The 16005-nt window shown below is 43.9% G+C and overlaps 1 protein-coding gene across 1 annotated transcript in view; it reads right to left on the bottom strand.

Moving 5' to 3' along the window:
- The window catches only part of TRPC4 (transient receptor potential cation channel subfamily C member 4), a 178486-nt gene that overhangs the window by 58727 nt on the left and 103754 nt on the right, over positions 1-16005 (bottom strand). The window lies entirely within an intron of this gene.

Below are 16005 nucleotides of genomic sequence, written 5' to 3'. Positions count from 1 at the left end.
TCGGGAAATATGAAAGAATAGATACAGGAATGCAAGACAACGGTAAGATTCTTAGAAGAATGATAGCATGGAAAGCCAAATGTGGAGCGCAGATTTTCACATCTGTCGGACACTACAAGCAAGAACACGTCACGGGAACTATAAAACCGTAACTTGTCACGAGCCCAGGAAAGAGATGAGACACCCAGGAGCGCGCACTGGGAAGGAGAGCTGGGTTTCTCCAAAGGGAGTCGCAGTGTGAGGACCAGGTCGTCCGCGGCAGAGGAGGGTGGGAGGGCATTCGGCAGGAGTGAGGAGATTCAAAGAGGTTTTACACAAACCGCTACAGGCCGAGTGTGTACCCGACAGGGTGAAACCCCTGGGTCACAGGCACCAGGGGAATCTGCCCTTACTCCCCCTTCCACAGACCCACCCTCTGCTCCAGGGGCCGATCTGGGGATGGGGGTGCATGAGGCCCTACCCAGGCTCCTGTCCCTGAAGGGTCAGAACGCCTTGGTCCTATTGGAAAAGCAGGACACACCCCGGGCCTAGGATACGCACCAGTATCATTAGAGTTCCTGTCAAAGGGGGAAGGTCAAGCAACTCTCGTCTGCCCAGGACTGGCAAAGACGTTCTGCCACGAGAGGGAAGGTGCGGATCATTGAGAAACTCCATCCCCAGCGTCCAGGCGTAGGCCTACCCAAGTCTGACCCTAGACCGGAACAGCAAAGTCTTCCTGCTGCTCCCTCACCAGGCCAACAGACGCAGGTCCCGGGCGGAACCCACTAACGGCTGGAGGAGTGCGGACGCATGGATAGAGACCCCCTCCACCCCCGCGGCGTCGGTGCACCAGAGGAGTCAGAGGCTCTGCCTGGAACAGGAGTGCTATTTCCCTCTTCCCGACCCCTCTCGGTCATGTCAGATGTTGTAACGAAGTATCCTTGACTGGGTGTCTTATAAAAACAGAAGTTTATTTATCCCAGTTCTGGGGGCTGAAGTCTGAGCTCGGGGGATCAGCCTGGCCCCGTGCTGGTGAGAGCCGTCTTGCACGCGGCAGACCGCTGACTCGTGCTCGTACCTTCACACAGAGGGCGAGCTCACTCTCTGACCCCTCCTTCGGAGAGCTCACACCCTATTCATGAGGGCTCTACTCTCAAAACCGAATTCCTCCCAAAGGCCCTACCTCCAAACACATGCACACTGGGAGCCGGGCTTTCAACATATGATTTGAGGGGGACACAGAATGGAGTCCACACCACCACTCTAAGCAGACGTATATGGTGCCTTGAAACTGAAGCAGCAAAGACCCCAAACCCAGCTCAGCTCCTGACGATATGGCCTCACATTCTTGCGCTAATGTTCTAGCAGAAGATTCATGTCCATTTTCAGGCAGAAATGCCATGTGTTTTTGCCTAGTCTTCTGCACAAGTAGAATCTAGAACCTCAAAACACAGCACACACACCGCATGATTCATCATGTTTACACTGTTTTCAAAAAGATAAGAAAAAGTACTGAAGGCATTGGAGTGGGTCAGATAAAAATAAAAGACAGCCCTGGCCGGTGTGGCTCAGCAGTTAGAGCATCGGCCTGCGGTCTGGGGAGACCTGGGTTCAGTTCCCGCTAAGGGCATGTACCTCGGTTGCAGTTTGTCCCCGGCCCTGGTTGGGTTGTGAGGGTGGCGACCACTCAACATGTCCCTTTCACATCGATGTTTCTCTCTCTCTCTCTCTCTCTCTCTCTCTCCCCCACTCTATCTGAACAAAATATCAAAAAGTAAATAAATAAAAGACAGACTGCATACAAAGGAATAATATAAGACCAACATCAAACTTGTCTTAAACTATGTAAGACAGAGTGACGTCACTGAAGTGCTGAAAGAAAAAAATGTCAACCCAGAATTCTATACACAGAGGACATAGTTCTAATAAACAAAGATGAACAAAAGACACTTTTTAGACAATGAAAAATTGTTGCCATAATACCCATGCTACAAGAAATGCTAAAGGGATATTTGTGGGCAAAAGTTATGTGATTCCAAACAGAAACTTAGGTTTATAAAAATAAATGAAAATCTAAATCTGGAAATGGCTAAAGTAAAAATAAATGTCAAAAAATATTTTTAATTGAATTACTTAAATATTTAACTGACTGCCTAAAGATAAAACAATACCAATTTATTGTGGTTTATAAAGCATGCAACATATATAAAAGTAAAATATATAACAACATTAGCACAGATGAAAGAGTGAAATTTGTAACATAATATTACAAGGTTTTACTACATGTAAAACAAAATAATATTATTTGAAGACAGTGATAAATTAAAATTTCATAATCCTATGAAAGTCTTTTCAAATAGTTTAAGAATATTAATAAAGAGCTAGAAATGTAAATAAGCATGGAGTTATAAAAAATACTCTATTCGTGAATAGGCAGAAAACAAATTTTTTAATGCAACAAGGAACAGATGGAGCCAATAAGAAAAGGGAGCATTATGAAATGGATTTTAAATCCACCCTCATCAACAACTACATTGAGTAAAATGTGTGCTCTGAACACAATGATTGAAAGACAGACGGCCTTACAAGATAAAAACGCAAATCACAACTATCTCATAATTCATCCGTAGGTTAAATGTAAAGACATAGTAAAGATACCATGAGACACTAATGAAGAGAAAGCTCGAGGGGCCATATTAATATGAGCAGATATATTTCGGAAGAAACGTTACTAGGTATGTAAAGGGTTACCATGTAACGCTGATGAGGTCAATTCACTGAGAAGACAGAACAATACTACATGTGGATACAACTAACCAAATCATCTGATAATGCAAGATGCTATCATTCTTAGAACTGAAATAACAAATAAAGTTACCGTTACAGTTAGAAACTTTATTTCTTTCTGTAACCAACTAAAGCAGTAGGCAGCAGTCACCAAGGCTCCGGAAGTCCCCAATAACACCGTTAACAAGTCGACAACAGCAGACCACACATTTTTTCAACTCCGTGTGGAACACGTACCAAGATAGGCTAAGGTGTGGACCACGAAGGAAATCTCAAATACTCACGCCAGGTGAAATCATACAAAGTGTGTTCTATGGCGACATGATAAACAACACATCGACTGTGAAATGCATCTGGAAAATGCCAACTATTCTGCCATTAAACGGTGCATTTCCAATAACCCTCGGTCAACAAGACATTGGTGCAGGTGGAAGAGACACCAGAGGGGGTGCATGCTAATGAGAAAGATAAAATAAAATAAATAAAATTTAAAACAAGAAAATATTTTGGATTGGTTGAAAATGAAAATATAACCAAAAACATCTGTGATGTAGCTAACAGAGTACTTGGAGTGGACTTCATAGGTCTAAATATTTTACGAGAAAAGACTAAGTTTCTCAACCCAGTGATCTCAGCTTTAATTATGACATTATGATAAAAAGAGGAAGTTAAGTTCAAAACAGGCAGGAGAAAGAAACTAAAATAGTCGGCAGCAGTAATCAATGAATTTTAAAACATAGATCTTGAGAGGAGAAAATCAATGAAAACTGAATCTAGATGGACTGAAATAGTCAAAGTTGATTATATACTAGCTAGAATGATAATCAGGAAATAAATAAAGATGCACATGATCAATATTAGAAATAAGAGGAGGGCCATCGATACAGATTATACAGATTTTTAAAAGATAACAAATAAATGAAATTTCACAACTCCAGTGGGTTCAATATTCTCCCTGAAAGACACAGATGTCTAAAGTGATTCACGAGGACATAGCGTAACCTGGCTTGTCCTATAGTTACTTAAGAAAGGGAATTTATAGGTACAAATCTTCTAACAAGGTTTTAGGTACAGTTGCTTCCTTGTGAATTCTACCGTACATTTAAGAAAGGAAGAATACCAGTGTGAACCAAACATTTACAACAATATAAGAGGAAGGAACATTTAAGAGGCAAGAATTATTCTAATGAAATTTAGACAAAAATAACACAAGGAACACTGAACACTTCTCAGTCGTTGCAGAAAATGCATCTGGCAAAATTTAATGTATTCGTGATAAAGATGTTCAGCAAAGCATAACTAGAAAGGAAATATCTTGCTTTGATAGAAAACATACATTAAGATCTACAACTACCATCATATATATTCTGCAAAGGGTCAGAAGATAAACAATTTAGGGTTTGAAATTAATGATCAGGTGTTACAGTGACCCTAGAAAAGCGTCCAAGGGCCAGACATGGTCTCTCAGCCAGTTTGCCAAACCCTGTCTTGTGTCTTGATTGTGGTGATACCTACAGGACTCTAAGTGTTATCAACGTTTTAGAAATTTTTAAAAAAAGCAGTGATGTAACAATTTAAAGGCAGCAAAATGATGAGATATTGGTGTTGATGGAAGAATGGAAACGGATAGTTTAAAAACAGAGAAATAGAATATTCATCGTGATATACAGCTGACAGGTAAAACACACATTAATACACACATCCTTGCCATCTTCTGTATGCTTGAAAATTTTCGCAAACTTCGGAAGAAATGAAAGTGTGTTCGACATGACGGTCTGTCACTAATTGTCGGGAAGTAGCAATGGCTACTTCACGCTTTAAATAAAGTTTTATGTATTCATTTTAATGCATAGTTAAACGAGTAACACACCAGAAGCCTATAGCGTGCACTTCCCAGTCTGCTTGATTCTAGATTCGGGGCTTATATCCGAGCTTCCCCCTCTTTGAGAGCTTGCATACGATTGTGGGGGCCGGCAATGGCCACCGCCCCCATTTCGAAGAAAGCGCCGTATCGGAGCTGATTAAACAGGATGCATATACTGTATGAGCTTGTGGGAAATTTATAATTCATTAATCCAATGACCAAAAAAAATTGCTCAGTACCTCTGCGGTCCTTTTTGCCGCTGAGCCTGCGTATAGTCTCAGAAGCCAGCAACAAGCCCAACAGAAAGGCAAACAAATAGGAGATGGAGAAACGAGGACTGGAGCTCAGCCTCCTGAGATTTCACGGTGTGGTCTGTTTGCTTTGCTTGACTCCTTGCTACTCCGAGATCAGAGGACGTGCACGCCATCCCTGGCTGAACAAATGCAAACTAACTTTCCTCAGGAGACGTAGCAGACGGACCGGACCGTCAGGTGAGTGAGGTGACCAGCTTTGTCTTCGTAGCCGGCAGCCTCGTCTCTCTAGGTTCAGTTACCTCGTTTTAAAGAAAGAGAGGTTTGCACCGTATGACAGGATTCTGTATACAGAGTCACGCAAGAACTGTCATTCTACCCCGGAGATATAAACAGCCACATGTCGCTTCTTCCTGTTTATCGCAATTTTGCTAAAATCAGCCGCCACAGTGGCTCCGTAAAAGACGCACAGCATCGCTTATGTCGCCGAGGACACAGACGTGCTGTGTTCGGCCTCTGACAGCAGGTGGAGTTTCGATATGAAAACCATAGACAAGAGCTTGCTGCCCAGTGTAAGGAAGGAAAACCAAGTTATTCTGAGCCGGACGTATCGCCCTGTGGAGTCGGATTCCAACCCAGACCTGGACTATCTTCCAGGAGAAATTCTAGGAATAAGTGGAAACCCAGAGTGTCTGATCACGAAAGGTCGTTCCAACTCGAAATCTGCGATTCTGTTTTTTTTTTTCCAATTTGCATGTATCATAAAATAAAATATATTTCCGATGCCTGCTAACCAACCAGAATGTTCATGCTTTATTTCCTCTTACAGATAAATTGTATCTCTGTTTCCCCTCCCACCAAGCTAGGAAGTCCAATGGGATGAGGAACAGTCACCGAAATTGACAACGTGAGATATTCTGTGGGTGATGAGGTGCAGGAAGAAAGACATGGAGGCTAACTGCTTGAGAGGCAGGATGAGGATCGAGGGACGGTGGTGGAGAAGCAGTTACGAGGAGGCAACATTGTATCCTTCGCACCTGAACAGACTGTTCCTATTCGTGGGGTTCAAGGAGAGGACACTAGGAGGTCCCCGAGGTTTCCTAAGGACAGTGTCGACGAAAGCTCACAATGTGGACGTATTACAGTTCCTTTGGACGTCAGAGAGTAGAATAAATCCACCCTTCCTGACGACGTAAAAATGTTCCTTCTGACCTTTGTGAGGCACAATTCTGTGGGGGGAGAAAGCAGAGACCCCGATCCAACTGAGGACTCTCACCATCATTTTTTTTAAAAAAAACTGAGCGGTGAGTAACGCTGTAGATTAGCGATAATCAGCGGATGGAGTGTGAAATCCTTTGTGTAAAAGCGGTGGTGAATCCCTTCTTCAGCTCTGGTCACCACCTGTGTCCGAGGACCGTCAATCCTACCTGGTGTGAGCTCCTTGGTGAGCTACCGGGTGCCCTTTATTCTGGCGACATCCGCTGGCATCTTGGAAAGTGCAAGGCTTTGGAAAATCCAGAGGGTGGTGCGACGGACGGAAAAAGGCACCCAGACAGTAGACTCTCCTGGCAACCCAAACATCGAAGAGAACAAAGCACAAGGGACCTTCTGTCACCAAATGTGCGTCCTGTTCCCACAAGGGGAACATTTCAAAATTGCTCTCGGCTGTTTATGAAAGTCCGGCGGTCTCTCCGCATTGTCTACCTACAAGCATGGGTGTCAAGGCTGGGAACTCACCAAGGAAAGATCACATGAGTCAGAGAACTTCCTTTGAAAACACATGTGGGTGCCTGGAAGTTTCTACGACATTTATTCTACGACGTTTTCCTCGGGGCCACGGGAGTCTTCTGTTGCATTCTGTCCCGTGAAGCCGGCTGCGGGGATGCGATGAAGCCGACAGACCGCAGAGGGCACATTTGACACCTCCGATCTCACCTGAGAAACGTGTAATGCTGCAGAGAGACCGCTCGTCTGTCCTTGTTTGCTGTCAGTACCAAGAGCACTAAACAAAGGGCAGGCCACCTTTCCACCGATGGCCCACCTCCAGGGGCCAGTCCGGCACCCCAGCAGCCGGCGGCGGGACCGAACCCTGGGAGTTTCTTACTGCAACACCGAGTCCCACGCTGCGGTGCCAAACCCGGGAAGATAAAAAGAAGAGAAAGAATTCCTCCTTCTTGCCGAAGTTCTTTTTATTCCCCCCACATCAGGGGACAGAAAAGTTATCTGTCCTCAAATTCCTGCTTCTTTTCAAAGAGAAGTCTCCATGTGGTTATTTTGCTCAGTAAATACTTACATTATGCAAGTCCCATTGTCCCAACGGGATACTGAAAATTCAAAGATAAAGACCCGAGTCCCAAGGATCCCTTTCTGCGGAGAGCTTCCTGAAGGTCTCAGCCACGCTTTCTAGGCTCACGAAGAGGCACGAGGCCCACATCCACCCCGTGGTCGCTACAGAGAAGACAGATGACAACAGAGCCTTGAGCTCGGAGGAAGAAACAGGAGAGATGCTTCAGCGGGTAAACGGGACACGGGTGGGCTTGGCATGCGGGCAGCTGGGGCGGCTTCGCCTCCCGCCATCCAAAGTGGCACGGCTCGGTGACGGGTTTGTGGGGTGCGTGTGCATCGCAGACGACGCCCAGCTACAGTCATGTTGCCTTTCCGCTTCTGCTAGGGTCCCAGGACCCCAGAAGGGGCCCGCGGCTGATGACAAGAGTTGACGAGCCAGGAGAGGCGGAGCTGGTTCAGAAAACCGTGCAGCGGGTAGGCTCCCAGGGCCCCCGAGCCCCTGAGGGGAGTCAGCACGAGATGCAGCGACCAACCAATAATGTAGATGTTTGATGTCCCCCAGCTCCCAGGGCAGGGGACAGCACGAAGCGTCTCTGTCCCTCTTTCCATTCCCGTGCGGGGTTGGGGGTGAGCAAGCGATAGATAATTGCAAGTTCTTCAAGCCATGCACCAGTGTTTTGGGGGGAAGAGGACAGCTTTAAACTGATTATAAGATTCAAGTTTTTTTTAATCCTCACCCAAGGACATTTTTGCATTTATCTTCAGATAGACCAGGAGGGAGAGAGGGGGTAAGAGAGAGAGAGAAACATCAACGTCTGAGAGACACATTCACTGGCTGCCACCCGCACAACCCCAACCAGGGCCGGGGACTAACCGCAACCGAGGTACACGCCCTTAGCAGGAGCCGAACCCGGGTCTCTCTGGTCTGCGGGCTGATGCTCTAACCGCTGAGCCAAACTGGCCAGGGTGAGATTCAAGTTTTAAACTGATCTGGGACTACTTCTTAATAACTCAACAGTTCAGACACTGATGATATCTACTGGGAATATCATGAATGGCCAGAGAAAAGGTACTTGGTCTAGGGGGGAGGGGAGAGGGATCGCAAGAAATAGAATCATGTGATGTTTAAGATTCTATTTGAGACTCCATAACAAAGCTATTACGTGAATATAAAATTTGGCTTTCAGAATTGTTTCTCAAACTAATATTTAAAGATCTCTGGGATTTAGAAATTGGTCAACACACAAGAAAATTCAGAATCGAATTTTTTAAAAATAAAAGTCCATAATAATTATGACTTTTTAAAAAGCATTTTATTTATTTATTTATTTAGCGAGAGGAAGGGAGAGGGAGAGAGAGATAGAAACATCGATGAGAGAGAACATCGACTGGCCGCCTCCTGCATGCCCCCCACTGGGGATCAGGCCCACAGCCTGGGCATGTGCCCTGACCAGGAATCGAACTGGCGACCTCCTAGTGCATTAACATTTAGAGAAAATAAACAGGAATATATAATGAAGGAAGTGTGTGTTCTCAAAGTGCTCTGGGATGGGGTGCTATGCCCATTTCGGATTAAGTTGTAGAATGTAGAACTGTGCCGTTCTGGGTTATCCGATAGCTTATGGCCAAAATATAGTAATTTAAAAATCAAGTAAGTTTATATCAATTCTGCAACATACTTTTCATAGAATGTCTGTTTAAAAGTTTCCATGAAGCCCTGGCCGGTTTTGCTCAGTGGTTAGTGCATCAGCCTGAGGACCAGAGAGTCCCGGGTGCGGTTCCTGTTAAGGGCACGTACCTTGGTTGCAGCTTGTCCCCGGCCCCGGTTGGGGTTGTGTGGGTGGCAGCCAGTTGATGTGTCTCTCTCACATTGATGTTTCTCTCTCTCTCTCTGTCCCCCCACCCCCTGCCCCCTGCCGAGGACATAAATGCAAAAATGTCCTCGGGTGAGGATAAAAAAAAAAGTTTCCATGAAAACTAAGGCATAGAATGCCTATGCAGATAGGAAAACAATGAATGAATATTCCTTTGAATCATTGCTCAAGTCACTTTTCAATGGGTGGTAGTACTTACTCAATATATAGTTTTGGAAAAGTGACTAGGAATGTTTCCACTAAGAAAAATTCCAATTCTTCACCAAATGCAAACCTTTGACTATTTTTAAAACAATCATATACAAAGAAAACATATTGATCTCTACGTTTTCCTGAGGACACCCCTACACATCCACACACCAATGAACGAATGTTGAATTCATGACATCCTTGGAAGCAAGGATATTTAACTTTGAGTCTTAGTAAGTGGTCATGAAAACCGAAAAGGAGACATCTAAAAGTCATATCAAAGGAATTGCTTCTTTTAGTATCAGGGAACCACATAGAAGGTATGTGCTTTCGATAAGAGATGGGGTGGCGGTAGAGACAGCGATGGAGGTGGTGGCAATGTGATACCTTTGGTATATCAGCAAACATGATATTCAATAGCAAATCGTATCAAGCGTGCATTTTAAAGTGTGCTGCACCCTACTGAACCATACACATGGCCCGTTCAAATTTGATCTGGGCAGAGATCACAGTTGGCAAAGAGGCAGACAACATAAGAAATACATTTTTGTGTAGAGACTTGAGTTCCTGAGCTGTTTTTGCCTCCTCGAATTTCACTTTTCGCATTTCTGGGGCAGTATTTATAGAGGCTCTACCTCTGTCGTTACACCGACTACAGTTGAATCTAATATCTACCACCTGTTAACCTGGGCAAGTGATTAAGTCCATTTCCACTCTCTAAAGTGAGAACTAGCATCATTTTTTATGGTTAAAGAAAATGGAATTACTGCCTGGCCGGTGTGGCTCAATGGCTGAGCATTGACCCTGCACCAAGAGGTCACTGGTTCAATTCCCGGTCAGAGCACATGCCCAGGTTGTGGGCCTGATCCCCAGTGGGGGGCGTGCAGGAGGCGGCCCATGGATGTTCTCTCTCATTGATGTTTCTATCTCTCTCTCCCTCTCCCTTCCTCTCTCTCTAAAATCAATAAAGAAACTTTTTTTAAAAAATGGAATTAGTATGAAGTACAAATGAGTCCACACATTCCAATCACTCAGCACAGTGCCTAACTTCTTAGTCTCTTTGATTATTACCTCTGTCTCTACTACCACAACAACTACTACTGTTCTTTTAAAAAAAATCCTCCTCACCTGAGGATATTTTCCATTGATGGAGTGGGAGGGAGAAAGAGAGAGAGGGAAACATTGACGTGAGAGACACATTGATTGGCTGCCTCCCCCACGACCCCACCAGGGCGGGGCCCAAACTGCAACCGAGGTCCATGCCCTTGACTGGAATCGAATCTGTGACCCTTTGGTCTTTGGGAAAACACTCTAACCATCAAGCCAAACCCGCCAGGGCCTGATGTTACCCTCTGCTAATCAAAACCACTTCTAATATCCCTCCAGCCCTTTCCTTTGACTGTAACCCCTTTGGCATCTACTCTTCTCTTCCTCTCTCCCCCCTTTCCTTGAACCCCTGAACTCCGTCACCAAACACGCTCTCAAGGTCTGCAGATTTCACTTGCTGTGTGTCATATTTGTATCAATTGTCTTGACGTAATGCCCTCTGTTATAAAAAACTCATTTATCAGCAATAGAACGTGCAAAATTAGCAATGTCCGCCTATATAAATATTTTCTTGTTTGAGAGTTTGTCTTTGTCTCAATAAATCTGTAAAAGTAACTTTAAAAATGTTTTTACCCACAGATACACAGGACAATGAGGTATATACGTTGCACTGTAACAGTTGTCTGATTTTTAAAATTAAAACGTCCTGTAAAATTAACAAATGGATGTTTTGCAGCTGTACAGAGTACCTGTGTGTCTTCAGCTACTTTGCTGGGGTAGTTAGAGCATCTTGCCAAGTGAGAGAATAGGAAAAACAATAGACTGGTTTCTTATAATTGCAAGAATATCTTTTGGGGATGTTTGAGAAGAGGTAATTCAGGGGTGAGGCTGAAGGTATGAGTCTCTGAAGCCATATGCTCTTAATGCCTATTAGGCAAAAGATGAATAATTTGTCACTAAAGAGCAAGGAAGAAAAATATATATGTGATTGTTTTGCCGAGTCTTTATCTACATAAGAATGTGATCATCCTTTTAAATTTGACATTTTCAATTTGGCAGGCCTGGTTGAAACTGTCAGATTTGTTCATATCAACCTGTTAAAAGATAAAAATATAAAATAAATCATGGAAATGAGAGGCAAGTTTTGCTACAGAAAAACTGTTCAATAAGTATGTGTTATCGGCAAAATGTATAATCCGTATATTATGAACAATTCTTGGCTTATGCCTAGGAATTCACTAGACGTTATTTTTAACAAAGCTCGGATGTCTCCCTATGGTCCATATTTCCCCATTTCACCTTTTTCATCATCTTGCTCAGCACGCATAGATTTATACAGACTGAATAATGAGGGTGTATTCTTAGGTGCACAGGAAATATCAAGGCACTTCAGCAGCTATATATATATATTTTTTTCATTTTGAACAAATTCCTTCCTGCTTTATTAATATAACAGCCTTCGTTAACATTATACTCACTGTATATAAAACATCGATTTCACAACGTAAGTGAACCCGACAACGAAAGTCCCCTTCTGGGCATCTGATACGCGTGCACACTTTTTTTGATGCAAATAATCTGTGGCACGAATTTGTCATAACCGAGTTACAATAAATTCGGTGGCAAAGATGAAAACCAGTTTTGGGGGAGACCTTAAAAAATAGCTCCCGAGAGGGGTCCGACTGGGCTGCAGAGCGGGGGGAGCCTCCTACTGCTCGGTCCCAGCACTGGGCAGGGGTGTGGCCGGACCGCAGGGAAACCAGCCAAGTGCAGCTGATGCCCAGTGAGCAGCAGACCCCAGGGAAGACAGGAGAGCAGAGAGGGCGCGGCCACCACGCATGCGCACAGCCAGAAGCCCGGCTACATTGTAGCAGCAGAGCCCCGGCTACATTGTAGCAGCAGAGCCCCGGCTACATTGTAGCAGCAGAGCCCCGGCTACATTGTAGCAGCAGAGCCGGGCCACCTGGGAGCCTGCGGTCTCAGCAGCAGGCAGGGGCTCCGATTCAGCAAAGCAGAAGGAAGGGGACCTCCTGCAGCCTGGGCGTGGGAGGCAGTGCGGTTGGGTCTGCGGGGAAGCTCAGCCGGAAACCCCAGGCCGGGAGTGATCTCCTGGCGGCAGCACCGAGCAGAGGACATCAGTCCGATTGCACCCAGGGAGGGTGGACCCCGCAAAGCTGCACCCCGTAAAGCTGCACCCCGCAAAGCTGCACCCCGCAGACTGGGCCAGGGCAGGGGGGTCTGTGCACCGGCAGTGACTTGCAGAGGCCTCGGAGCCCGGGTGCAACACTGGGCAGAGGCCCGGCACGGGCTGGTCTTGGGGACTTGAGACTAACCCAGAGCTCTGACTAGCCCCCCTCAGGTCCACCTGCCCATCCTGCAGGGACCGGAGAGCTGCGCGGCCCTGTCTGATCGCAGGGCACGCGGGCATCTGGCCAGCGGGAGCCGGGGTGCGGCCGGCCCTCGTACCCCCTCCCACACTGCGCAGGCCCAGGGCTGCCCCGAAGGACGGGGTGTCCTTCCCCACCTGCAGACGGTAAGCGCCACCCCAACCGGAGTCTGTTTAAGCCTCCGGGTCCAGGCCCCGGACACCCATGCGGAGCCTCGATCCCTGGGGGAGGGGAAAACCGTCAGAACTGGACGTTCAAGGAGGGGGACTGGAAGCAGACCTAGTCTCTGGGCTTCGGGGCTCCGCCTATTAAACTTTTGGGGGCTCTGCCCTGCTGAGCATAATCCGGGGGCCGAAAGCCAGCAGGGACCGGGACAGACACTGGTTACACCAACCTGCCCACAGGCCTGTGAGTGGCACCCCAAGGGGCCAGTCTGGGACAACAGCGAAGCTAATCCAGTGAGCACCACAAACAACAGAGTGAACACGGTAGGCCTCGAACTCTGGGGAGGTGACCTCACCTTCTTTTCCTTTTCTTTTTCTTTCCTTATTATTATTTTGTGTATAATCTGTTCTTTCTTTCTTTTGTATATTTCCTTTCTTCTATTTTTTTCTCTCAGATCCCTATTTTTCTCTTTCCTTTTCTTCACATGTTTTCTCTTTGTTTTTTTTAATCCTCACTCGAGGATATTTTTGCATTTATCTTCAGACAGAGCAGGAAGGAGAGAGAGAGAGAGGGAGATGTACAGAGAGAGAGAGAGAGAGAGAGAGAGACATTGATGTGAGACAGACACATCATTTGGTTGCCACCCCAAACCCAGAGGGGTCAGGAACGAACTGCAACTGAGGTACATGCCCTTGGCCGGAATTGATTCCAAGACTCTTTGGTCCGCAGGCCGAGGCTCTAACTGCTGAGCCAAACTGGCCAGGGATCTCTTTGTTTTTTAAATTTAAATTTATTATTTCTTTTTTTTTCTATTATTTGTTTTCCTATTCCATATATTATTTTATTCATTATTGCTACCTACTTAAAATTATCATTATTTCATATATATTTTCTTCTCTTTTATTCTTAGATTTTTGTTTTGTTTTGTTGTTTTGTTTCTTTTCTTTACCTTTTCTTCACATTCTGCTTTTTCATTTCCTTCTTTCTGCTCTAATTCTTTTGGTTTGTTGTATTATAGTGTTATTTTTATTTCATCTCTTTTTCTTTTACTTTTTTTGTTATTGGTAGTGTTGTTTAGTGTGTGTGTGTGTGTGTGTGTGTTATTTCTATTTTGGTCTTGTTTAGTCTTGTTTTGTTCTATTAGCAATTTTATAACAGTTGCCACGGTGTGGTTGGGGTTGAACCTCTTAGTCAGCCAGTCCGAGGGCCAAGCCCACCCATGAACAGGACAACAGCAATCGAGAGCCAAGTACAATAACCTGCAGAAGTAGCATTCCTAATAAACCCAGCTCAGAAGATCAAAGAGACTGTATCAATAGATCCCAGAAAACACTCACTATAGAAGGCTACCACACCAGGCCTGGTAGTCATAGCAGATCTACCTAACGAATGGAAATAAGATCAAAGAGACTTCCAAAATAGAGAGACAAAAAAAAAAAAAAGGACCCAAGTGTAAGAACAAGATAATTCTGAAAAGAAGAGCTAAAAGACATGGAGATAAGCAATTTATCAGATGTAGAGTTCAAAGTAGTCATTATAAGGATACTCAACAGCATGTAAAAACACATAGAAAGCATGAAAACAACAAGTTGGAATTAAAGAATGACACAGCTGAAATAATAACACCCTGTAGGGAAGAAGCAGTAGATTGGAGGAAACAGAAGGATGAATCAGCAAATTAGAAGACAAGGTAGAAAAGAAGTCATTTAATCAGAGCACCAAAAAGAAAATATAAATCCCATGAAAATGAAAAAGAAAAAGCTAAATCGGGTGTAGTAATATTTACATCTGACAAAATATACTTCCAAACAAAGGCCATAACAAGCGACAAAAAAGGTTACTACGCAATAATAAAGGGGCCAACCCAACAACAAGCTATAACCCTGGTAAACATATATGCATCCAATATCGGATCTAATAATAATAATAATAATAATAATAATAATAAATAATACTCTTGAAAGACTTTAAACGAGAGCTTGACAGCAACAAAGTCATAGTAGGGGACTTTAACAGCCCACTGGTTAGACTTTTTAAAAAATATGTTTTTATTGATTTCTTAGAGAGAGAGAGAGAGAGAAACATCGATGTGAGAGAGAAACATTGTTCAGCTGCCTCCTGCATGCCCTCTACTGGGGATCCAGCCCACGACTTGGGCATGTGCCCTGACTGGGAAGCAAATCAGGACCTCTCAGTCCATGGAACGATGCTCAATTCACTGAGCCAACCAGCCCGGCTGGATAGATCTTTCAATTAAAAAAAAAATCAACAAGGAAACAGTGATCCTAAATGACACACTAGATCAAATGGATTTAACAGATATTTACAGAACATTTCATCCCAAAGCTTCAGAATATACATTCTACCCAAGTGCACATGGAACAGTTTTAAAGACAGAACAAATGTTAGGACTCTAAATAAGTCTTAACATGCTCAGGAAGATTGAAATCATATAAAGCATCTTCTCGGATCACAATGTCCTGAAACTAGAAATCAACAACAATAAAAACACTAAAGACATTCAAACACATGGAGGCTAAATAGCAAGATATTAAACAACCAATGAGTCACCAAGGAGATCAAGGAAGATACAAAAAATTTCTTGGAAACAAATGAAAATGAAAATGCAACAACCCAAAATCTATGGGACACAGCAAAAGCAGTCCTGTGAGGGAAATCCATAGCACTACAGGCATATGTCAAAAAACAAGAAAACTCTCAAATAAACAATCTAACATTACAACTAAAAGAACTAGAGAAAGAACAAGAAAATCCCAGAGTAAGTAAAAGAAGGAAATAATAAAGTTCATACCAGAATTAAATCACATAAAAACTAACTAACTAACTAACTAAATAAATAAACAAATGAAACCAGGAGCTGGCTCTTTGAAAAAATATACACGATTGATGAACCTTTAGCCAAATTCATCAAGAAACAATTAGAGAGGACCTAAATAAATAAAATCAGAAAGTAAACAAATGAAGTTACAACTGACATCATAGAAATAGAGAAGATTGTAAGAAAATACTATGAAAAACTATGTCAACAAATTAGACAACCTGGATGAAATGGACAAATTCCTAGAAATATACAATCTTCCAAATCTCAATCAGAAAGAATCATAAAATCAGAATAGGCCAATAACAAGTAATGAAATGAAGCAATAACAATAAAA

Source organism: Molossus molossus, unplaced genomic scaffold (assembly GCF_014108415.1).
Source record: "Molossus molossus isolate mMolMol1 unplaced genomic scaffold, mMolMol1.p scaffold_m16_p_9, whole genome shotgun sequence".
Taxonomy (NCBI): Eukaryota; Metazoa; Chordata; class Mammalia; order Chiroptera; family Molossidae; genus Molossus; species Molossus molossus.
The sequence above is the reverse complement of the archived record's forward strand: the minus strand, read 5'-3'. Positions and strand labels throughout refer to the sequence as shown.